Raw genomic sequence first — 24,071 nt, 5'->3', positions numbered from 1 at the left:
TAAAGCAGGGAGCATTAACTGGGATTACTTACCTCCTCACGTTACGATTCATCATTTTGTCTTCCATTAAGATTCATTCTAAATGGCCACGGTGAAGGATAAATAGGAAATCATTCGCACCACCTGTGAACGCGATATGAATTACTCTAGGAAAAAAATCAGGTACAAGTATGTGAAAGAGAAAACCATTTTGGTCTTCAGAAGCAAACACCTTTTGATTTTCAGAGGCTAAATCCAGTGGATGCAAAGGGAATCATGTGAGGCTGTGATCCTTATAGCCAGGCCAGTGTTCTGCAACAGTGAGAGTCAGCGTGGCATTGAGCTTATCGCTGGAGACACTCTGCAGCTTTCTGGTTGTATATTGTACACCTTTGACTTTTAGAAGAGATGATTATATTTAGATCCTAAAATCAAACATTGTATAGTCTTGTGGGAGAGGTTAAAAGCTTTCAAGTGGTTTTGTGTTCAGACATTGTAAAATAGATTTGTGTGTGTATACGCATATATATGTGTGTGTGTGATGATGTAGGTTGTTTTCAGCTACTTAAGATACACCCAGCCTTGTTTCTTGGGGAGGACTGAATTTTTAGATTTTTAGTCTGATTTCAGTGTCCCCAGTTGAGTGAAAACTGTAACATTGCCATGTTTGTCTCAGATCTACCACGGCCAGGCACTTTCATGCATGATGATGTTTTTACCTTAAAAAAAGCAAACAGGGAGCACCTTCAAGGATGTGAAGGAATCAGAGCTTCATTCCTGAGGGGAGGAGACCTGAAATATTTATAGCATTTGTGCTACAGCTAGCTAACAAGGGTTGGGGGAGGTATGCTTGATATCATCTGTCTTATCATCTGAGGCTAAGTTATAGTAATACACCCCCCCTTTCCCTCTCAGCTTACCTTTTTTAAAAAAAAAAAGATACAAAGGAAATACTTTTCATGTCAACTGTATGAGGTAATGTGCAGTGTTTCTTCTTAAAAGCCAGGGAAGAACAGTAGCAGATGGGCCAAACATAATCTATTGCCATCATTTCACACCGCAGTACAGGATACTAAGACACCTTTGCATAATTACTATTTTGAAAAGCAAACTGAAACTAATAAATTGCACCTTTTCCCCACTCCTTTCCCCTTTCCTCCTCCATCCAGACCAGCTGTTTTTGAGGGTGCCCAAGCTTCCAATTCTGTTCCATTCTTTCTTACAGGATTTCTTCTCCATTTCTCTTCCTTTTGGGTTAACTCCAACCATTGTTTGCTTCACCTTTACCTCCTGCTTGTGATCCTTTTTCCTAATGTTTCCCATTGAATCTCCTTCTCATTTGCCTTCTTTCCAGGTTGCCCAAGCACTTCAAGAAGTCAGCCTGTTTTTCATATCCCAAAGCCTGGGAATGGGAGATGGATTTCAGTGAGCCTGACTGAAAACCTCACTGAACTCTAGACACAGCGTCAGCCCCTTTCAAAAATAGACACAGGTTTTGAATTGATGAAAACCAGTGGTGTTCCATTATCTTGAAGTGACTGACACCAGTTTACACCAGCTGAAGATCTCTTGTTAAATCCCACATTATCCACTGGAAACAACAGAAAAAACATTTGAATGACCTGGAAGACAGACTGACTCACTGAAGTCTCACCTTAGGATATGTGCGTGTTTTAGTGCTGCCACCTTCTACTTTCTGTGTGTGTCCTTCCCTTGTAACCTAGACTTTATTTTATTTCAACATAAGGGTAATGGTCCAGATTTATTTAATTTCTTATAAGTTCTTCTGGTTACCTTTGCTGTTGGTTGACTTTAGACCATTTTTAGTAGAAACACTGAGGAAAAAGGGCCTTGACTACAGCTTGTAGGCTCTTCTGCAGTACCATGACTTACTAACATCTCCAGGAACATATAACTTCAATAAGAAGGAGTAGAGGAGCAAAGGTTCAGAGAATGAGAAGACAACTCCAATTTTAAAGAGAAAGGGACAGCGAGAAAGTCTGCACATCCCCACATCTTGTAGGTTGCTGATGTCACCCAGGAGGCAGGAGGATAGTAGAAAGGGTGGAAAGAGCCAATACCATCTTTATCATCATCTTCTGAGCTATGTGTATGAATAAAATAATTACCTGGGATGGTGAAGGAGCTCCATGGTAGACTCAGAGTGTGAGATTAGGTTTCCTGATTCCCATCCCTGTGTTATATCCACCAACAACACTGCCTCACTTAATGGGGTAAAAATTGGCTTCACATCAGGGTGGAACATTCTGTGTCTCCACCACGTTGACTGCTCCATCACTGAAGAGAGTTCTGTTTACAAACTCCACCACTGCACTTCTTACTGTTAAATTCCTCTTGGGTTAGGGGTGAGTCCAGGATGGTTGAATTTCAGCAGTTTGCTCTGGATTATGTTTTAAGCCTTCCTGGACAACCACAGCATGTTGGTCCCAATGAGAGTAATTCCAAATGAGCCAGTAAGTGCTTTCATACAAAACGGCTGCTTTCAGTTCCCTATCTGTATAGCAAATTAGCCTTCACTTTTAAATTTTAAATTGTCAATTGTGATGTGATTCTGTATTTAGACCAGCTGTATCCCTTCACATTAATAAAAATAATGTTTCAATTGTTTGAAATTTCACGGGGTAAAAAAGTACAAAATACCCGTTGAAGTTGTCATCTTCTCTGTGAATATCAGCTCCGCAAGCATGGATATCCCCAGCTCCTAGAGGTCATTCAGGTCCCTGAAGGGCTGTCATGGACCCAGCATAGCTCTGCTTTCCTGTCCAGAAAAGACATATTAGCGATACAACTCCACAAGCTTCTGGGAACAAGCATCTCTGAGAAGTAGCCCTGTTATTTTTAGGGAGCAGAGCCATCCATTAGTCAATGTTTGAAAGGAAAAGTTTTTTTTTTTTAAATTTAAAATATTTTTTTTGTTTCATAAATAAGAATTTCTTTAGTAAGAAATGTGTCTTTGAAATAAAAAATGAAAACATTTCATTCTGCAAATTTGAAAGAAGCTTTTGACTATTTTCAGTGGTTCTCCATTTTCTTTTGTGGCTGAAAACAATTCAACCTAAATTTGTAATTTTTGCATCAGCTGAATCTCTGTTTTTTGGATGGAAAAGAGCCTCATAATGATGGGATATTAAAGTGCAGCTTCTAGAAGGAACAGAACTGTTGTGAGCATGTTTATGTTTACCATGCATTGCAGACTTTGGCTTTGGAGGAAGGAAGCTGTCAAGGTGCAGTAAAGGCTGGATGCACCCTGGGGGCTGTAGGGTCTCCTGCTGGGGACCTGCAGCAGTGGGCTTTCACAGCCAGGGCCCACCTCACCACCCCTAGCCAAGGAGCGGGGCATGCAAGGGGGTAGCCAGAGGCAGCCCTGAGCATCAGGTACCTATCTCCATAAGACTGGAGATAGGCTGAGGTCAGACCAGAACATCAGGCTGCAGGTGGGGCTTAGGATCAGGTCCATTGAGGGCAACTGGGGTCAGACACATCCCAGGATGGCTGGTCAGGTTCATGGGGACAGTGCAGTGAATTAACAGAAGAACAAAGACCAGTGTTTCTACTGAGAAAAAAGGTCACTAACATTCCCTCTCATGAAACAGGAACATTGATCTAGTCCTCGTCTAATGAGTCAATGACATATATTTAAATGTTCTTGGAAGTCTCCTATCCAGTTGTCAACCTCCATGGGATTATAGCACCAAGCAGCAAGCTCTACTTTCATTGCTGCCTAAAGGCAGGAGAGACTCCAGCAGATTGAAACAAGGGCTGACCACAATTATAGGTGGTGTACAACAGAAAAATGTACAAGCACAACTGTGGTTCAGAATTAAAACTCAGGCAGATAAAATACTGCATTCCTCTGCTTCCAATTAGTATGAGAAAGATGTGTTCTTGGCGATTTCTCCTTTATGCTCATTTGAGAAAGAAGAGTTAATTTAACTACAGTTAATTTCATGCCCTCTATAATGTACCCAATTATATTGTCCTAATTATTTCAAGCCCTCATGTGCCTTGGTTGAGTGCCTTTTTTGGAAGAGGATATTAAATAACGATTATCCTCCTCATTAATACAATGCACGATAAAGAGAAAACAAACAAGACATGGCTGAAAGGCATAAATATCATTTATACTTTTTACTCACTTTCCCCCCTGATCTTTCCACAACAGCAGTAACATTAGTCATGGAGACAGGAGGAGGCTGACAAATTTTTTGTCTTGACTTGTCATTCCAGTTTTGTCTGGTTAATGCGTGAGGGTGTGGGCATCCTAGAAGCTGGGCTTTTCTGAGAGATCAGCTATTATTGATTTATAGCAAGCACTAGGTTACAACTGCAGAAGTTGAGATCTGAATTAGTTCTAATTGATCCTTGTTTTACTAATTTGGACAATGAAACATAAAGAACCGAGTCGTAGTAAAGAATACGGTAGGAGGGTCACATCCATCTCTTACGCATGAAGATTTAAATGGTGCAGAATTAGTGCTATCGCATCCATATGAAGGTAGACAGGATTTGGAGACAGCGTATGAGGCAGATCTGTCTTGCCATACTTCATAACAGGGTGGGATTTGATTCATCAATTTGCAGGTCCATCGGCTGGTTCTGTTCATGTCACTATATATTAAGAGCTCAAAAAAAATGACCTCTGGCTCCTGCTCTCGTGCATGTGCATTCAGATCTCAGACAGATGCTTAAGTCTCTGTCCTGATTTCTGCACCAGGTTGCCGAGACCCAACACTCATGTAGGTGGGCTTGTTATAAAGCATAAAGAACAGTACTGAGATACAGGTAAGATGGTAACCTTCAACTATCATGTGATTAAGCAACATGGCATGTAATGCTGCTCTTTATAAAGCCCAGGATATGATTGGCCTTCTAGGCTGTAAGTGCAAATTGCCAGCTCATGTCCAATTTTTCATCCACCAGTATCCCCAAGTTCTTCTCTTTGGGGCTGAATATATATCATGTAAGGGTGTAGGCACGATAAAGGACAGTGTCAGCTCATATAATTTTCATTCATGCACACTTTGAGAAGTGCAGAAGTATATATGCGGTATATGGAGCAACCCCAGGGTTGATTTCTTCATTTTGTTCTATCAAGATCAGCAGAAATATAAAGGAAATTAACCACTACCTGTGTTTGTAAATCTCAAGTAACTGGATAATAGTGTGCTATTTGGAGTTGGAAAGTGTAGCTGGCCTTTGGTACCCTCCTCCTTCCCACCTGTTCAGGATATTGCTTAACTGGGAAGGTGAATAATGAATCAGCCTTTTCAGGCTCTTTCAGATTCCACCTTGTCTGGAAGAGAAACTGCAAGACTCATCAAGCGCAGGGTAATAAAAACATGTGCAGACAGAAATACCCTGAGCCTAAAGCTGATGTAGCTTCTGCCATTTGGCTCATGTAAAGATTCTTTAAATCCTCTTACAGTAGAAGGCTGTAGGGGAGTATGCTGTTGGACTGATAAAAGCATGTCTGTCTGTTTTGTAACAAGCAGCTAAGAAGCGTTGCTGAGTCACCTTCAGTGTGAGCTCACTCTTCTTTTTCATTACTGAGCAGCAGGTGTCACGAGCCTTTTCTGATGCAACTGCTAGTAAGTGCTCTGCCATCACCCATTGTGTCACATGGCATCACAGACAGAGCCAGCTGATGACAGGAAGGAGAAAGGGTCAGCATCTGATACCAAAGTACAAACAAATTCAGAGAAACATTACCTCATTGAGGAGAAAGAGGGGGGATGAGCGCAACCCAAATAAAAAGTGGAGAGGGTACAGAAAACAAAGGGAGAAAGGGATAAGTCTGCTGCAGGAACATTACTTTTTTCACCCTGAGCAGTTTTCAGCAGGTTTTGCATCAGCCAAGCACATTCTGTACAGCTAAGCAAAGGCAGAGACAAAAATAGACTACCCTACCAGGTGAATATTTGTACAAGCTCTTCTTGGATGAAATGCACTTGGAAGCAATTGGAGCTGGGCTCAGACCCAAATTAGACTACAATTCCACGTGCAGATATTCAGTGTGATACAGTGGCTCCAGCTGCTCTTCAGCAGATCAATGCATTTCTCCTCTGCTGGCTCAAAATGCTGGCAATCGATACAGTCTGGGTAAGCCTGGTGGATCAGCATCCGCATAAGTGCATCTATCCCAGCCTTTTCAGGGGTATGGTCATTCCAAGTGTTTTAAAAAAGTGCAGTTTTTCCCTCTTTTATTTTGGCTGTCCTTGGCTAAATATAGTCTAGATACTCATGGAGACCACGTTGTTTTCTAGTTCACTGGTCTCAGTGGGAGAATTGCATTGGTAATGAATACTACATCACTGATGAAGCACCAAAATATTTGGCCCAAAGTGAACACTATGTGATTTTATGAAAGTTTTCTCCTTCTTCAAAGTTATTAAGTCAGGGAACACATCTTTTATTAGGGCAGCACTGGGGGGAATATACCCTCATACCTAGCAGCATTTGTTGAAGGGTTAAAACAGAAAGATAAGAGAGAAAATAACCCGTGAGCCTTCACCCCTGAAATGGAAATACTGATTTTCTAATTTCTTTTTTTTCATAAATTTATGCATGCATATGCACATACAGTCCAGTGGTTCAAGTTCTTGATCTGTATCAGACATAGCTCAATTTGCTATTTCATCAGAAACTACTTTTAGTAGCCTGGTAAGGACTAGGTCCAGTAACCATCTTGTCTGCACAGCGTAGTACCATTAAGCAAACACTGCAGCTTACTATGCAGCTGACAGGGAGATTATGTGCTTAGAGTGGGATTCAGAGCAGGTTGTATGCTAAGCAGGGAGATGCAGCATGTAGCCAAAAGATAATCAGGAGAGAAATGCAGGGCCTGGATAGGCAGGGATAAGATGTCTCCAGAATCCTCACTTCAGATCCAGAGCTCAGACACTACCCCCAAAGGCACACGCTTACAATCATTTTCTTGAGAACCCAACAAATCTCACCTGTTTCCTCTGAAATGGTGACCGAGTTCTTGGTTCTGGTGTTCAAGTGACCAGGCAGATGGAGAAGTCCTAAGTGATGGGGAAGAATGGAAACAGGTCCCTGCGTGGGGCAGCAGGCAAACCACCTCCCAACCTAATTCACCTCCCCGGATACCCCTATACAAATAATTATGCAGGTTTGAAACCTGAAGGCCAGGAAAATGATGATGTGGATGAAAGCACATCCAGGTTGGAGGAGCTGCTTAGGAAGAGTCGGTCAATGACCTCATGCATCACAACCAGCTCTGCTAGGAAGAAAAGAAAGGTGGTTGTCCTTGGTGATTACACTCTGAGAGGAATGGAAGGCCCAATATACTGACTAGACCCAACCCACAGGGAAGCCTGCTGCCTCCCTGGGGCCTGGGTAAGGGATGTTACTGGAGAACCTCTGATTACTACCCACCACTGGTCTTCCAAGTGGGCAGTGATGAAGTCCAAACAAGTCTAAGGGCAATCAAGAGGCACCTCAGGGCCTTGGGATGACTGCCAGTTGCAGGGAACAATGGGGCGTGTAATCGGAAGATCACACAGATCAATATGTGGCTCTGGGCCTGGTGTCAATGGCTAAATTTCTGATTTTTTGTCATGGGTCAGTTTACACGGTACCAGGCCTGCTGGTAAAGGTGGGGTTCACCTGTCTTAAAGGGGGAAAAAGATCCTAGGTCAGGAGTTAGCAGGGCTCACTGAGAGAGCTTTAACCTAGATTGGAAGAGGGAAGGGAATAAAGCCAAACTCGTTAGAGATGAGCCTGGGGGCAGCACACCAGGGTTGGAGGCAAGATCAATAACACAGCTGAAGTGCATCTATGCTAGTGCCTGAAGCATGGGCAACAAATGGGATGCTCTGGAAGCCATCGTGGAGCAGGAAGACTATGACATTATCACCATCACAGAAACATGTTGGGGTAACTCATACGACTGGAGAGCTGCAATAGATGGCAACAAACTCTTCAGGAGGGTTAGGCAAGGAAGGAGAGACGGTATGTCAGGGAGTGTTTCGACTGCCTAGAGCTGAATGATGGTGACAACAGGGTCAAGTGTTTATGGGTAAGAATCAGGGCCAACAAGGTGGATATCATGGTGGGAGTCTGTTAAAGACCACCCAACCAGGATGAAGAGGGAGATGAATCATTCTACTAGCAGCTGGGGGAAGTCTCAAGATCACTACCCTTGTTCTCATGGGGGACTTGAACCTACCAGGAGCCTGATGGAAATACAACACAGCAGAGAGGCAGCAGTGTAGGAGGTTTCTGGAGTGTGTGGAAGACAACTTCCCAACACAGCTGGTCAGTGAGTCAACTAGGGCAGTGATCATCCTCCTGTACTCGGCACTGCTGAGGCTGCGCCCTGAATGCTGTGTTCAGTTTTGGGCCTCTCACTTCAATGTGGGCATAGAGATGCTGGAGTGTGTCCAGAGATGGGCAACGGAGCTGGGGAAGGGTCTGGAGCACAAGTCTGATGAGGAGCAGCTGAGGGAACTGGGGGTGTTTAGTCTGGAGAAGAGGAGACTCAGGGGAGACGTTATCACTCTCTACAGCTACCTGAAAGGGGAGTGTAGGCAGGTGGAGGTCAGTCTCCCAGATAACAAGTGGCAAGACAAGAGGAGACGGCCTCAAGTTGCACCAGGGGAGGTTTAGATTGGATATTAGGAAAAATTTCTTCACTGAAAGGGTGCTGAAGCATCAAAACAGGCTGGCCAGGGAGATGGTGGAATCATCATCCCTGGAGATGTTTAAAAAACATGTAGCGGTGATGCTTAGTGACATGGTTTGGTGGTGGACTTAGTCATCATGGGATAATGGTTGGACTTGATCTCAAAGGCCTTTTCCAACCTAAATGATTCTATGATTCTATGACTCTTATAGTTCACTATGCAACCTTCTTTCCTGACCATATTTTGTGCAGTAATTGGTGGCCAACTACTACACCCGGTAGGTAAGTGGTGTAGGTTCAAGTCCCTCCTCTGACTGGGAAAATGCTGTTAATTATCACCAGTTACAAAGCTGGATTTGGGTTATCCTCCAGAGCTCTTGCTGAACTCTGCAGCTGTATCACAGGACTCCAGAAATCCTGGGATAAAAGTGCACATCAGCAAGGCTGACTATAGTCTCCTTGCAAGGGGGAGACTGGGGTGTTTGTCACTGTCAGTTTAATAGATTTTCCTTGACACAGTCACTGAATATAGCACATGTACTCTGCTGATGGGGCCACATAGCTCAGGTAGAGTCTGACATCTTTTGCCTGTCCTTGAAGAGAAAATAAAACAGACAATGAACACTTTCTAGACTACAGGGTCCTATTCATATGATTATTGTCACTACTTTTTAACCATAAGCTTCTGTTCTGTAAAATAGCTTGCTATGCTGAAGAGGAGAGAGACTCCTCAAGGTCTTCCACAAGCTGTGTCAAGCTGACAGTTCTTCACAGAAATTTTGTTGGATGTGTCTAATTTTCAAAGTCATTCATAACAGTTTTTTCTTAGTTAAGATATTTTGAGGACCAAAAAGGGTTGTAGGATACCTGTGCCTAACCTAGGCACAGGTTGCTGTCTTTTCTCCAAAAACTCAGATCAGGTGTGCCATCAGTACCAAACACCGGAATGTTTATGATCTACCAGCTCTATGCTTCCCTATCCATTTGTTGCTTCTTTTCAAACTGGGATGTCAGTCCTGCACATAGACATTTGGCAGAGACTTGCCCGTGGCACTCCAAAAGTCTGCTGCCCCTGGGCAGAGTGCTGCCGTGAAGCACAAGTGAAGATCATGAGCCCTTGTGTCTGTTGTGGACTTGCTTGCTCTGCCCATTTCTTTTCTGATGTAGTTCACCTCGTTGAAGCAGGAGAAGATGCTGATCAGCGGAAGAGAACTATTTCACTAAAGTATTCCCCCACCACCTTTAAAAACTCCAGTTGACTTCTGACAAAAAAAAAAAATATTGCAACCAACTGTTTGCCTTGAAGCCAGCACACCAAGCCAGGCCAAAATCCGTGCAGTGGTAAGACAGTGCAGATTGCCATGCTAACTATTGCCTACTCTTCCTCCAGCTCAAGGGGTGCTTATTTCCTGATAAGTCTCTGTTCATCTTTGCAGGGGTGGCAACTCCATCAGAACTGCTCCTGAAAGACAGTTTAAAATGCTAGCAGTTCAAGTAAAAAGTGGGACTTTTTCAACTTCAGTTTGAAATTCACAAAATGCTTTGTGAAGATACGGTTGGTTTACTGTTGGCCGGAGAGATTCACTGCCTGCGTTACTGTATTTTAATCATTTTGAGTATCACTGCAAAATTTCTCTTAAGCAGCGCTTCCTTCCTGTTATTCTTGCTTACATCTGTTCACTGTAGTAATGGATATTTTTGGCTGTAAGCAGTTATGCAGCATGACACTTGGCGAATAGATGTCTGTGTGTGCACTAGCTACTGTTTTTTGAAGACTCATTTGGCCCTTGTCCCCTCTGGGTGTGACAAAAATATAAAGATATCGCTATAAACTGCTTGCCAGCCTTTCGTTGCTACTGTTACCTTTTTGACTGACATTGCTGATGCTTGAGCTCTGCTCTGAACTGAACTCTTTTGGGAAAATTTAAAGGATTTGATTTTAAGCTTCAAATTTATTGTGTATATGTTTGCTGAATGACAAGTTGTGCTTCTGCTATCTAGTCAACAGCGTATCTGTCCTTTGTAAGTAGCATGCTGTTAATATGTGATACAATTATTTCCACTAACCGCTCAGAATCCGACTGATCACTCTCACAGCCATAAATGAATCTGTTTGACAACCTGTTCTCTGCACAGTAGGTAGTCTTCCACCCGCCAGCTAATTTATCATTGCATCTGCCTTGTTCTGCCAAGGGATATGTTCTAGTGCATTTATTCTGTTTCTAAAAGCTTGTGACTGGCCATTATCTTGGGAGGAGAGACACGCAGAAGAACAAAAATTTTATGATGTATCTTTCTGTCTTTGTGAAGCTCTTGCTCACAGCATCTCAAAGAGATCTCCATTAGTTGTTCTTAGTCTCTTTCACAGACTGTACTGCCCAGTAGTTGCAGAGACCCCAGCAGCCCAGCTGGTTGGCTGAGGCTAGAGGAGAATGTTTCTCAGCGCTGGTGAGAAGTGCTTAATTGATATTAACATGGATGGAAATGGTCTGCTCAGCCATAGGGCAGACGTCATTTGGTATACTTTCCTTCCCTCTAATGGTATAGTGCTCATGCTACCCAAAAGGACCATCTGTAGATTTTTGAGATAGTGCGGGCCTGTTTATTGTTTGGTTTTTCTGTTTGTTTCCTATCTGTCTGGATCTGCTGTGCTAATTGCCTTGATATATGAATGTTAAGCTTGCCCAGATATCCCAGCAAGCAGCAGATTTTTTAGCATGCATTTATTCTTAATTCAAAATAAGTCTAAGGACTTGCTGAACTGAGCAGCCACCATCACAACGGGAAAACCTTCATCATCCAACTGTCTGAAACAAGCTCTTCTGCCGTGCTGCTAAGCAGTGTTTTTGCAGTCTGAATTCTTCAATACAGCTTGCATTTTTTTCCCCCCAGGACTCACGGTTCAGGTTCAAGACCTTGCCTGCCACACCTCCCTCTCCCAGTGCGAGCCAAAGCTACGTGTTGGAATCACAGAAAGGCAGCAAAGTTCATATATGATGGAAAAGGGTCAAAAGAGTAGGTATCACCTGCAAGTTGGGGCTATCTTTTTTATCCTCTGTAAAATCTGGGTCTTTACTCTTCAGTAATGGGTTCTCCTGTATTTTAGCCTTGTCTTGTCACATACATAGGAGGATTAACACTGCCAGAAGGAAACTGAAGATGTCATTCAGAAGAATGGACAGGGCAGTAACTTATCAATAACAATATCATCCTTTCACCTAACAGACTCTAAAGCAGAGACATGTCTTGTTTCTATTAATATTTCATAGAACCAGCTGGTACTACTAGATCCAGCCAGTCCCAATGAACTTCATTTTAGCCTTTTTATTAGCTTATAAAAGTGATAGGGTTGATGGATACCATTTAATGGAACGCTTTCCACCCTGTTCCCCCCTCCCTTCCCACCCTGAAAAGTCTGACATTCATAAATTGAGGAGGTCAGTAATTTGCATCCAGCTGAGTGGCTGTCTGGCTTTAATGAGATGATTTGTAATCATAAGCACTGCACTGCAGTGGTGTCTGGTACAGGGGGAAGAGGGGCACGTATGCATACTCCAGCTGAGATGAGGGAGAGGTGATGGGAGGGAGGGAAAGCACATGGATCAGAAAAAGGAAACAAGGCTGGAATGACATAAGGAGCTCCATTAAATGTAATACAATAATGCTGGCCTGGTTAGTATAAGAGCCAGCGGCTGGCTGATGCAAGCCAGTGAAACTCCTGTTACATAGGTCAGGCAGGCAGCTTGCAGGATCGCTCTTATCCAGAGCTCTTTAAAGCAGCTGAAAATAACAGGTTCGTTTTTGCCAGCTTTAAACCCTCAGTGCTCTTATTGCACCGCTCTGTCATTCCTTTCCCACTCCTTACATAACACAAAAACTTCCAGACCAGGAAGACGCTTCAGGGGCTAAAGAGGTTATATGTTGCATAGTTAGCATGTTCCTCATCAGCTATATTTTCAGCCCGTTTTCCTAACGGAATGGATCATGATCTGTATGTGTGTGTGTATTTTTCCTCCATCAGATGCATTTTTAACCCGCTAGCTCTTTTCATTTCAGTCACACAAAGCAGTAGAAAATTCCTGCAAGTCTTAGGCAGGCAGGTAGGAGAGAGACAGAGACTACTAATCCCTTCACTGGGGGAAAGACTCAGAAGAGAATCCTTCTGGTAGGGAGATATTTTTAATTCCTTGGCCTTGATAAAAGCTTCGCTTGGCATCTGTTTCAGAGCAGACAACCATGAATCTCACCACAGGCACAAACCCATAGGAAGCCAGGCTGCACTAGCTCTCCTGTACACAATACTTTCTCTGGCTAACTGTGAGAATTTTGCACCTCCCAAAGACTGTCTTTCCCTTGTCTCCAGGGTTTCTCTTCTCTGTAGTAACAATTTTCTGAGATTGTCACGCGATATTTTTCATTAGGAGGCCCAGCTGTGGAGGACTGTTTCTTTAACCATGTCTCCAGCTGTCTTGAGTTATTCTTCAGCAACCCAGCTGGACCAGTGTAGCGTTTTTTTACAGCTGCAATAGAGTAGCCTGCATGAGCTTTAAGTTTGCTATTTTTTAATACATTAACTACTTCATGTTGCCAAAAGTAAAAAGGCAGGAGTGCAAACTGATGTGTTCTACTACAAGCCCCTTCCAAGGAAAAGACACTGAAGTGAGGCAGGGGGGCTGCTGGTTCGCCTTAACTCGCAGTGTCTCCCTGCGCAGTTTTAGATGCACGATAATGTTGTTCAGCCCAAAGACCCTTTACAAGGTGTGGCATCTCCAGGACAGCCTGCAGTCAGGTCACTTTGTGAGGAAACAGCCATACCACCACAGGGCCCCTCTCTCTTCCTTCGCCGCTTCACATCAGGTGACGTTCAGCCCTAGTTCACCTCACCTTTCTCAGTTATGACCTCACATCCCCTTCCTCATCTGCCCCTGGAGGAAGAACATCCTTCCTTCCAGGCAACAAAGAGCTTTTCTTTCCCCCTGTCCTGAGCTCCCTCTTTAAAACATACATGCTTCATGTGCTTCCTTCCCTACAGATGTTTGCAACTGCAACATAATCCCTTCCTCCTCTTCCCTGGGGAGACATGTTACCTCTATGTTAAGTAATAGAAATTTAAGTTACAGGGATGTGTGGGTGGCCTTCAGAAATTGTGCCAGAAAGATGTTTCTCAATCAGATTTTCAGTTCCAACAGGAAAAGACGAAACAGCACAACTCTACCCAGCAGGCAACCACAATAGCTGAACTTCCTTTGGGACAGAAGGTGCCCTCAGTCACCCTAGGGAAAAAGCTTCCTCTGGGTAGGGTGAATATCCCTGTAGATGGCTTTTTTTGAGAAGAGCCCTATCGAGGAAGCAGATCCCCCAACTTCTTTACCTTTTCCAGGCTATAATCCTACCTAAGCCCATCAGCAGGTCTGTGAGCTGACAGTATTTTCCCTAGTTTGTTCACAGAGAGATCAACTGCTTTGCCAGATCCCTAAAAAGTACCCATCTAATGTGCTATTTAAGCAATGTATCATCAGTCAGAAAGGAATGAGCTGGGTATAGTCTCAATGTTAAGAACAGCATAAATAAACTGTAGATTGAACAGAGGATTGTGAGGAGGGAAATTCATTTTTACCGTTCCTCTAATGTACACTGTCTCCTCTTTGTCTGGGGAGTAGCCCACAGATGATCACCTCTGGACCAGCAGTGTGCTTTAGTGTAGCCACTCAAGCTAAAAAAAAAAACCCACCTTGAAACATTCATTGATGCTGTTTTATTATTTTCCCAATCATGTTTCCTTGACTTGACTTGTCCTGTCCCTCTGATCAATAGCAGACGTCACCCAACATGAGACATGTTTTGGATTGATTTAGAGTGCTTATTAGTACCAACTTCTAAATCACTTTGCTGAGACTCCTCTAATGTTGTTGGCACTTGATAAGGTCTTAGGCTGAGATTTTCAAGGGAACACAGCAACTTAAGAGTCCAAAACACTTAGAGCTCTCCAGCCCCTGTTGAAAATTGCAGGCAAGAGTGCAAGAAATTTACTTGCTTTCAATTATAAGATTTTCAAGCACTTTAAGGTGCCCATAGCTGCTTTATGGTTTTTTCAGAGGTACCTTTCGGAAGCTGTGTGCTTAAACATATTTGGAAATCCTATTAGAAGCCATTCAGCATGTTTATGTGCCTAAATTCCTTTAAAACCTGACTCAGCATACTATGATACCCTTCTGTGTGTGAGCAACAGCATAAAGAGCGGGCTGTCAGTAAATGACTGATGCTGTATGAATGCGTGGAATACAAGCCAAATCCCAAATGCAAAGGCTCATATGTTACAGTCATATAAACCAGCCACTTGTTTCTTCAGCAGTTGTCACAGCAAAGCTGTCATTTCCTAGTTCAAGAGTCTTTATCACATCCTTATCCTTGATACATACTCTGGGAGGAGGAAGGATTCATGAGGCAAATGGAAGTGTGATTCAGAAACTACATTAAGTCGAGGAATGAAAATGCTCCCAGCAGTGGCCTCAGTCTACTTGGATATGTGGAATGGATAGCTGGAGTTCCTCACATAATTTAGGTTACATTACCATTTTCCAAGAAAAATCCACAGTCTGGATTCAGTTTGCGTAAATAGGAGTTTCAAAACCAAAGTCTAAAACATCTAATTCCATTCTTGCCAACTTGCAGCTGAAGGATATTTCTGATTGTGAATTGTAATGGTGGAGAATATTGACTGATTCAATCGGAGCAAGAGTCAGGGACAGACAGACACACAGACCATTTCCGAGGAGATATATCCTGTTTCCCATGACAGGCAGCTTTCTTATTAAAATTATCCCAGTACATATATTCTCTATTTGAGCATGAAGTGCTCATTACAGGTCTCTACATAAATAATGTACACTTGAAATGGTTCCCTGTGCCATAAATATTGACCTTGGTTAATAATTGACTATGGGATTATATGTCTGCTCCACTCATACACTACAGGCTGAGGGTCTTGCCTCTTCCCATCAGGTTTCTTTCCTTTCACTCCTGTAATTTTGGGAGAAGGTATTATACTGATACCATCAACATAATGATGGCACAAGTTTGCACTGGAGTATATAATTACCTCTCTCCCCCTTCCAGTTCTTGCTTAGTGTCCCCAGTCATTTCATTGGAAAGTGTGAAAAAAAGATCTTTTTTAATTCACTTTACAATTTAATCTGATTCCTCTGCAGGGCAGGCTGTAGTCCTTGTCTATTTTTGCTTTAACCTTTAGTTAACATTATTACAATCAGACATATCTATCAGTCACTTTGTGAGGCTGGTTCATGAAAAGTGTTTCAAAGAGCAGAATATGGACCAAATTTGCTGCTTGAAATGCAGTGGAGCCAAGGCATATTTGGTATATGAGGCTTCCCAGCTTCACACTTGATAAATCTATACTGCCTGTACTGAGCTTTTGCAATATTCTACAGATTCATGGAAAATGAAGAACTGAATGATAGGAAAATGGTGCCTGGCAGAGTTAAGGTTTATAATGTCAGCTGCAGCCATGACTCCTGAATAGCATGTGCCCCTGCAGACCCTTATTCTGCAGCCCTTAGGCTGGATGTTCAGGAAAAATGACTCATACATCATACCACCAATATACCTTATATATCTAGAATGAGTTGCCCATAGAAATTCACCTGGGCCTTGTACATTGGATGAAAACTGCATGCTAATATAAAATGTGCTGGATAGCTTCTCTGTGGTATTCAGGTACCAAGGAAAGGCTTTGGTTGCAACAGCATGGAAAGATTTCATCAGAAGGTTTTGTCCTCTGAGTTTTGATAGGACTTTCCTCTTTTGGACATTCTGCAAATATGTAAGTATCAGTAAAAATGCTGTGGTTGCTCCTGTAGTTCCCAGCTTTTCCTCTGGTGGCACATTTATAGCCATGCCATGTGGGAGTTGAGAAAACTGTCTTTTCTTTTACTGTCAGCCTTTATAATTCCTAGCCCAGTGGCTCCTTGCTTTGAAAGAGAGATATGGAGGATGCTGTCCAAAAAAGCAACATCTATTTATGGAGACAGTGAATACACAATGAGTTAGGAGATGGTGACCAAATTGTGCAGCATTGTTTGTGAGTCCTTGAGGACCAATAAAAATAATAGAACTGCAACTGTAAATAGCTTATTACAAACATCCAATTTCTATGCTTGGAATTCAGGACTGTCCAGACCGTAAAATTAATCCCCTTGCCTGCTGGACCTTGGAGTCAGGGCTGCTCTGCCAAAGGTCACTCAGTTCTCAGTGATGGCATCATTGCTGCTTTGTTTCAGCTCTTCAGCTCTGTGCATAAACATTTGCTGTGCTTGGTTACCATTTGGGATTGCATAGAGAACATTGGGAAGATGGGGTGAAGTGCCACAGCCCCTTCACAGCTAAGAATTTCACTTCAAGGAAAGGCACATGAAAGGACCTGGGTACTAAAATTCATGTTATCATTGGATGGTTAATAGAGGGATAATGCCAGAAAGGTTTTGGGCTAATATTTGAAATGATTGGTGAAGGAATGATGAGAATTTGTAGTTATAGCTAAGGTTAGATGTAGTAAAAAATGCTTGATGTTCAATAACTACTAGTTTCAATTTTGACTCTGCCATTAATTATAATGTCTTTAATATTTTTTCAAGAATTTTAGACTTTTAATTATTATATATTAATCAAGAATATTTAGAAATGCCTAAAGTGGCTAACCTGAGCTGGGTTTTTTTTGCACAGATTTGCACTGATGTAACACACACAGATAAAAAACTGCTGTAACTCAGTTTGCATTGTTATTTTCATTTTTTTTTCAAGTGTGTTCTTTCCTTTGGAGCATGAATCTCACAACCTATAAACTGCTTTATGATCTCTGGTGGTGGTGTCCTGACCTGTAAGAGAAATGAAACAATATCCCCCTCTTACTCCTCTCATATAGCTCATCATGTAACTGCATAATAAAACTTCTAAGTTAAGATTGTACCGGAAACAATGTTTAACATGGTTGTATGGACCATTTCTGGGTCTTTCACATCAGCAAGCATATAATATAGTCCCTAAGGGAATAGAAGGCATGTAGATATATCCTCCTGAATTCTACCACCACAATCTATTGATAAGACATTTTACCCCCCTGAGTTGTCTGTTACAGTTTGTCTTAGGTAGCAAAAAAAAAGACAGAGCTGGGTTTCTGGAACAGATTAAATGGAAGTATAATTTTGACAATGCCTAACTGCACAGCTATTATGCTCCACTTTCATATCACAGTTGAGATATCTTGTCCCATATCCCCATCCCCTAAGAACGCAAAACTGGCCAAAGATCCTCTTGAGGGTCAGTGGAAAAGAGAACTTTAAAGGTGCTTCATGGCCTTCAGAGATGAGACTGAAGGTTGACATGCCTGATGTGCCCTGGCCAGCAAGTGGGCTGCTCTAATACAAGTCCACTTGTTGAAGGGCACTTCATCTCCAGGCTGCTGGGAATCTTTGCCTTGTGCTGTGCCAAAATGGGCCAGTATTAATAGAATTGCCACTTCTCGATAAATATCAAAAAAAGGTAGATGTCCACACAGATCTGTTGTGAAGCCCAAGTGTTAGCAGCCTACTTCAGGGTTGGTGGTGCCAGTAAGAGTCTGGCAGCAGCCCAGAAGGTACATGGATGTCTTCACATTCAGCTTAACCCACACCATCAACACCAAGTGGGAGATGGATGAAAAACTCAAGGATGCTCTCATTAATTAATTATTTGAACTGCATTTTTACACCAGCAATCAGTGTCTCCTGTTGCTTGACAGACAGTAGACAATTTCCAGTTTTCCCTGTACAGGGTCCCCGGTGTAGCCCCGCAGTGGTTGGTATAATGCAAAACCACGCATCAAATATGTGTGTCCACCCATGCCAGTGAGCAGACCTCTTCTGGCACCCGTAGGCTCCAAGTCAGAAAAGAGAGCTGCACATGAAGGCCTGGTGTTATAACAGGGACCTAAAACGTTCCATCTGAGCTGCAGCTGGCACTTGCAGGCAGTACTGCCCACTTTGCACGGGGCTGTGAGTGGGAAGGCAGGGTCTGCTCCTGCAGCTCTCACCAAAGCAGGCAATGGAGGGATGACCCTTCTCCTCGTCCTCACTCTTCTCCCTCCGTCTCCCTTGGCCTGTGAGCTGAGGAAGGCCTGTCTCATCCTGCTTGTGTGTGCAGTGCCCTGCAAAATATGGTCCTGATCTCATCTGTGGTTTCCAGGCTTTGTTATAGGACAGAGAAACAATAGGCATTTTATTACCCTGAGTGTATCATTCCTGTTTGAATGGTCCCTCAGCATGGTGTTCTGACTCCAGGCTTGCCGAAAGAGGCTTGCACAGTAATTAAAAGATTGTTAATATTGCTAATGCTGTTCAGAGCATAATTCCACATCAAAACGCTACTGGGCTTTTGGGGCCATTTAAAAATCCAAGTTTTATCCCACTTCAAATTCAGCTTCTGAGCCTCCCCTCCACAGTGGATCAAACCAAGGGCATGAATCCAACCACACTCTGAATGAAGCTCCAGAGTGTATAGCTTCAAGTCATCATTCTATGTGTGAAATTGCACTCTGTACTGCTTTGTATAACAGAAGTACTTGGTCGAGTACTGTTGTGCTATATCACACAGAAATGCAATAAAATGAACTTTCCCGGTTGGTTTATAATGTCCCAGCAGTTCATACACTGGAGATAAAACTGGTAGGTCCCACTTCCTGATAGAAGTTTATCTCAAATAGAGCTGAGAAAGACATTCACACTGTGACCCAAAAGATGGCTCTCACCAGAGACCTCCATCATGTTTCTACAAACTAAGGTACCACTTGGTCTGCTCTTTTTTACTCTTTCAGAGGCAGGAAACACAACCTGAAGCTCTCAAAGTCTTAAGTTAAAATTGTTCTGCCCACCTGGGGGAGATTTAAAGAAAATAATGCTAGTCATGACAGTGAGGATCTGATTTTCATAAAAGCTCAGCTCCTATTTTGGCACAGAGCTAATTGGCTAGAGTCAAAATCTGTCCTCACATTAGCAATATTATCAAAAAGTTTTTCACCTGGTGCTTATGTCTTGTGAGGGTCTGAATATGGCTGTTCATCATCAAAATCAGAGGTTTTCTCAGTGGAAAACTGAGGTTAGAGCATATGGTTTGAATCATGTGTGGTAAAGTCTTCGGAAGTTTTTCACATTGCTGCTCTAACAGGTAGGATATTGTTTGTTTCTCTCTTCTCTGTTCTCTCAACGCTGTTTCTTTTTAACACAGGAAAAAACATTTCTTGGCCCTCCATTTAGCCTTGATGAACCTGGAAGCTGACTGTATTTCACTTCACTGCATTAATTCTGTCAAGCTAACATGAGAATGAACTCAACTTTGCTGGTAAACATATACCTAGCACACACAGAAAGTAGCTCTACCAAGTTACAAACATGTCATCTGTAATGAGCCTCCTGTCTAGGCATACTCTGCATGTCCTCTTCATCTCATAAACAAAGAGTAAGAGCTGTCTTTTCTGTGTGAAAACTGGTATAGCATTTGTGGCAGCCTAAGGTTGTTCCCAAAGACTGATATGAAAAGCAGTTTATCTGTGTTATGGTCAATGTATCATCCTTCTCACACTTTTTGAGCCATTTTTTGAGAATGATGAATTGTAGTCATCACCACATTCAATTAATTTTACTCAGCTGGTTCTTATAGTGTGTTTGTACCAAATGTCCTCTAACAGCTGATAAATCATCCCTGAGTGGCTGCAGAGGTAGCAGCAGTGACATACACTGGACTGACGACAGGAATGTGTCACACCATGTCTCTTACCCCCTCTTTCCAGAAAGATTTTTGTGACCTTTGGTGGCATTTGCAAGAAGCCATTTTATCCTGATGTTGCATGGCTCTATTGATCTCTGTGTAGGATTAATCTTAGACAAACAGGCCACATAATTTATGTAAACTCTACAGGTAATTAAATTCCTTCCAGCAAAGGTCAGGGCAGAATATTTAAGATTTCATTTGAATAGAAATTACAGTTAGAAATGAAGGAAAAAAAAGAGGGAAAGGAAGAAATTTGGAGCTTGTCATATCAATTATTTTAGAGTAACTAAGAGGACTCAAGTTATTTCTCAGGGACTAAGATTCAGTCTTCATCATCTGCACTCACAATTAGGAAATGTTTGTCTGTAATGACTTACAAATAACTTCAAGAAATGTTCAAACAGTTGTAATGGATAGTCAATGAAAACATCATCTTTTTTCAAAGAGACCTGAGACTCTCCTTCCTAAGTAAATAAGCCCTAAGCGTGCAAGCGTGTCTTTGTAACTGGTCATGATTGTAATGCTCGCTCTTCCTTCACCAGCATCTTAAAGCTCATGGAAAACATTATTTTTCTGTTTACCTTCCAGTTTCACAAATCTTTGGATTTCAGTGTTCAAGCTTGTCTTCTACAAAAAAAAAAATTCATTCTGGGGGCAAGCCCAGAAGCTTATAGGAATGCATGGCTTCTGAACAAGGATGCTGAACAGCACAAACTACCTTATGGTAAGATTTTATGCTTTGAATTCTATCTTTTTTTGCCTGATATGTTCCAAACTATCAGAATGTAGTGTTGTCTTTGGGAAAGGCTTGCATAATTTTTACTACTTATCTGATGAAGTGGTCTCTGTCTGGATACGACAAGACGGTCACAAGGCTGAGCAAGGACCCAGGCTGGAGACAGAGATGTTCAGTTGGTGAAATCTTTGGAGCAACCCAATCTATTGAGATGGTTTGAGCGAGTGTCACAGTCACCTTCCTGTCCAGCTGAAAAGAGTACACATTCACAGAGATGGCTGCGGTATAAAGCTCTCAGTTACAGAATGGTATAAGGGGTAGAGGTAGGAAAGAGGTGACAAGTGCACTGGAAAGCGAGCTGCAAGGGACACAGAGATGACACTAAGATGAGAGCATGATTGCATATCTCAGTGTCATGACATTGCTTTACTTCCCTTCCTGCAGCAAGGACCTCACCGAGGTCTGGTTTGACGTCACCATCTTCAGGAGCTCTGCATCCCTCACACCTCACTTCCCAATTTTGAAATTGTTAGATTTCTAAAACCTTGATGCACAGAGGGACCACACAACCTCTCTCTCAGCACCCTGTTCCACTGCTTTAGTATCACCAGGGCAAAGAAGGTTTTCCTTATAATCAGTCTGAACCTCTCTTGGTTTGGTTTGGCCCCGTTGTCTCTCATTCCACCCTACCAGGCACCACTGTGAAGACCCTGTCCCTGTCTTGTGGATAACCTCCTTGTAGGTACTGGCATACTGCTGTACCAGGTCCTCTCCTCCAGGCAGAGCCTGCTCTGATCCCTCAGCTTCACCTCACAGGGCAAGTGTTCTGGCCTCTTTTGAAAATGGATTCAATATTTATCCCTTAATACCATTGCCCCTGACCTCCATAGCCTTTCAAAGAAAATAGAAAGAGGAGGCCTTGCAAGGAAATCAGCCAGTTTTCTCGTGATTTTTTGGGATACTTTTTGGATGTGGCCCATCTGATTCCATGGGCCAAGTACGGGTCAAGTTCTGAGGAGTAATCCTTGATTGATCCTCATCCTCTGCAGGTATCTCTTCTCCTTGAAGCCCCTCACTAAACACAGAGGCCAGTGAAGGCTGGTGCAAAGACAGCGTTGATTGCCTCGGCCCTATCAGTGTTTGCTGCTATAAAGTTCCCTGTCCCATTCAAATGGGAGTTTGGCTCCCAGGTACTGTAAGCCTGTGAGCATCAGCAGTGAAAACTGTGACCACAAAAACTGCCATCGCTTTGGGGCATTCAGTGACTGTGGTGATCCGTATAACTGCAACCACACAGTCCCCACAAACAACAAAATTGTGAATAGAGGACATAAGCTGTGATAGGAAGTGTTTCAATCTGAGTAGCATAAATTGACATTAACATTGATGTGACTCAGAGCTGACCTAGGCCCTTTACAAGGATGTGCTGATGCCAGACAAGCTTTCCTTCCAAAATCCTGTTGTGTAAAGGACTTCTAGAAAAGATGCCTCTATTAATCTCTCTTGGTAAGTGAAGAGAGAACTATGGGCTTGCCTGGGTGATGGCTGGGTGAAATGCAGTAGCTGCCATGCCAGGAGCCAGAATAGACAGCCATGGATGTGACTTCTGGCCTTAAAAACTTAGAGTCAGATAATTTAGTGAACAAATGAGATTGTTTTGTAATAAATGGTTGGAGGAAATTATTGTGTAAAGGTAAAAACCCTTGCCCCATTCAGCGAGTGGTGATTGCCAGGAATTCAAAACCAAAGAGCACCTACAGCTGCATCTTAGATGCCAGCTACCCAACTGCTGAGCACATGCCCAGTTGCTCTGAGGTAGCTGCAGCACCTGCTGTTGCTGCAGGTCCTGTGGCAGATCTGGTCCAGTCGCAGTAGCATCTGCCTCACCAGCTTTGCAGCAGTACCTTCCATCTTGTAGCTTAGCTGCCTTTGTTTCAATTACAGCCCCATCTGCCTCCACGCTGGCTGTCTCTGTTTTTGATATGATTGCAATCACATCTGCTCCACCACTGACTGCTGCTTTCATCATGATTATAATGTCATACACCTTTGTGCTTTCTGCTGCTTTGCTACTATAATGATACTGGCATCTGAATCGTATTTTGACACAGTTGCTTAAAACATCTGTCCTTGTGCTTGCTTGACAACACTGGAGTGGCTGGGCTGATGCGAACTTCAAGTTCATCTAAACCCATGTTTTCTCCACCACTGGCCATCTCCACACACTTATAGAGAAGATGTGAGCACTCTGCAATAAGCAGATGGGGGAAAACCTGCTGCTGATCTTTGCCTCATACTGCAGTTGGCGCAGCAGCTATAGTGCTAGCCTGGGCTTTGGGAGAGCTACATTCAGATTCCTGCTTTGCAACCAATTTGCCAAATAAATCCAAAAAGATTACTTGTGCCCAGATCTGTTGTGGAGTTCTACACTCAACATCACAGTTGCTGGTTGTTTTCGCTCCAAAAAAAGCCTTAGTGTCCCTGACTTAAAGTTCCCCATGCAACAGATGAGGGAAGTTAGAAGAACGTCAGGAATTTTCTCAAAAGTTGCATGGAGAAAGGGCCTCCACATAAGAAATTGTAATGACATAGGCACCTTCTCTCATGTAAGATTCATAACTTGAAACCATCCCCTGGAGGAACGTACCTGTTTCTTTTCAAAATGGAATTAGGCTCAATCCTTCTTTAAACCACAGCTGACATGCAGTAGCAGGTGCCCACATTCCCCTCCATGTGCAAGAGCAGCACTGAAGATGGCTAACAGAGGTGTGAGGATTCAGCAGGTATCGGCTGTGAGATTGAAATTACCCCTCCTGCAGATTACCTCAAAATCTGGTGGCTTTTGCTGTATGCGAGGTGGCTGTATGCAGG

General features: G+C 42.9%; 3 long non-coding RNA genes across 6 annotated transcripts in view; 2 read left to right on the top strand and 1 right to left on the bottom strand.

The window, feature by feature from the left end:
* Window positions 1-2,988, top strand: part of LOC119144223 — a 14,695-nt gene extending 11,707 nt beyond the window's left edge. Inside the window, exon 2 of the long non-coding RNA XR_005103007.1 lies at window positions 1,334-2,988. This is a non-coding gene — a long non-coding RNA (uncharacterized LOC119144223). The remainder of the gene's footprint in view (window positions 1-1,333) is intronic.
* LOC119144220 overlaps window positions 1-24,071 on the top strand; it is a 78,357-nt gene that overhangs the window by 21,410 nt on the left and 32,876 nt on the right. Inside the window, exons 4-6 of one of the 2 annotated variants that reach the window (XR_005103000.1) lie at window positions 9,833-9,988; window positions 11,540-11,662; window positions 21,053-21,188. This is a non-coding gene — a long non-coding RNA (uncharacterized LOC119144220). The remainder of the gene's footprint in view (window positions 1-9,832; window positions 9,989-11,539; window positions 11,663-21,052; window positions 21,189-24,071) is intronic. The other variant, XR_005102999.1, reaches the window with a different exon arrangement.
* Window positions 1-24,071, bottom strand: part of LOC119144221 — a 25,533-nt gene extending 1,462 nt beyond the window's left edge. Inside the window, exons 1-4 of one of the 3 annotated variants that reach the window (XR_005103001.1) lie at window positions 23,848-24,071; window positions 6,957-7,025; window positions 5,515-5,641; window positions 33-2,758 (exon numbers count right to left, since the gene is read on the bottom strand). This is a non-coding gene — a long non-coding RNA (uncharacterized LOC119144221). The remainder of the gene's footprint in view (window positions 1-32; window positions 2,759-5,514; window positions 5,642-6,956; window positions 7,026-23,847) is intronic. The other 2 variants (XR_005103002.1, XR_005103003.1) reach the window with 2 other exon arrangements.

Source organism: Falco rusticolus, chromosome 3 (genome assembly GCF_015220075.1).
Source record: "Falco rusticolus isolate bFalRus1 chromosome 3, bFalRus1.pri, whole genome shotgun sequence".
Lineage (NCBI taxonomy): Eukaryota > Metazoa > Chordata > Aves > Falconiformes > Falconidae > Falco > Falco rusticolus.
The sequence above is the reverse complement of the archived record's forward strand: the minus strand, read 5'-3'. Positions and strand labels throughout refer to the sequence as shown.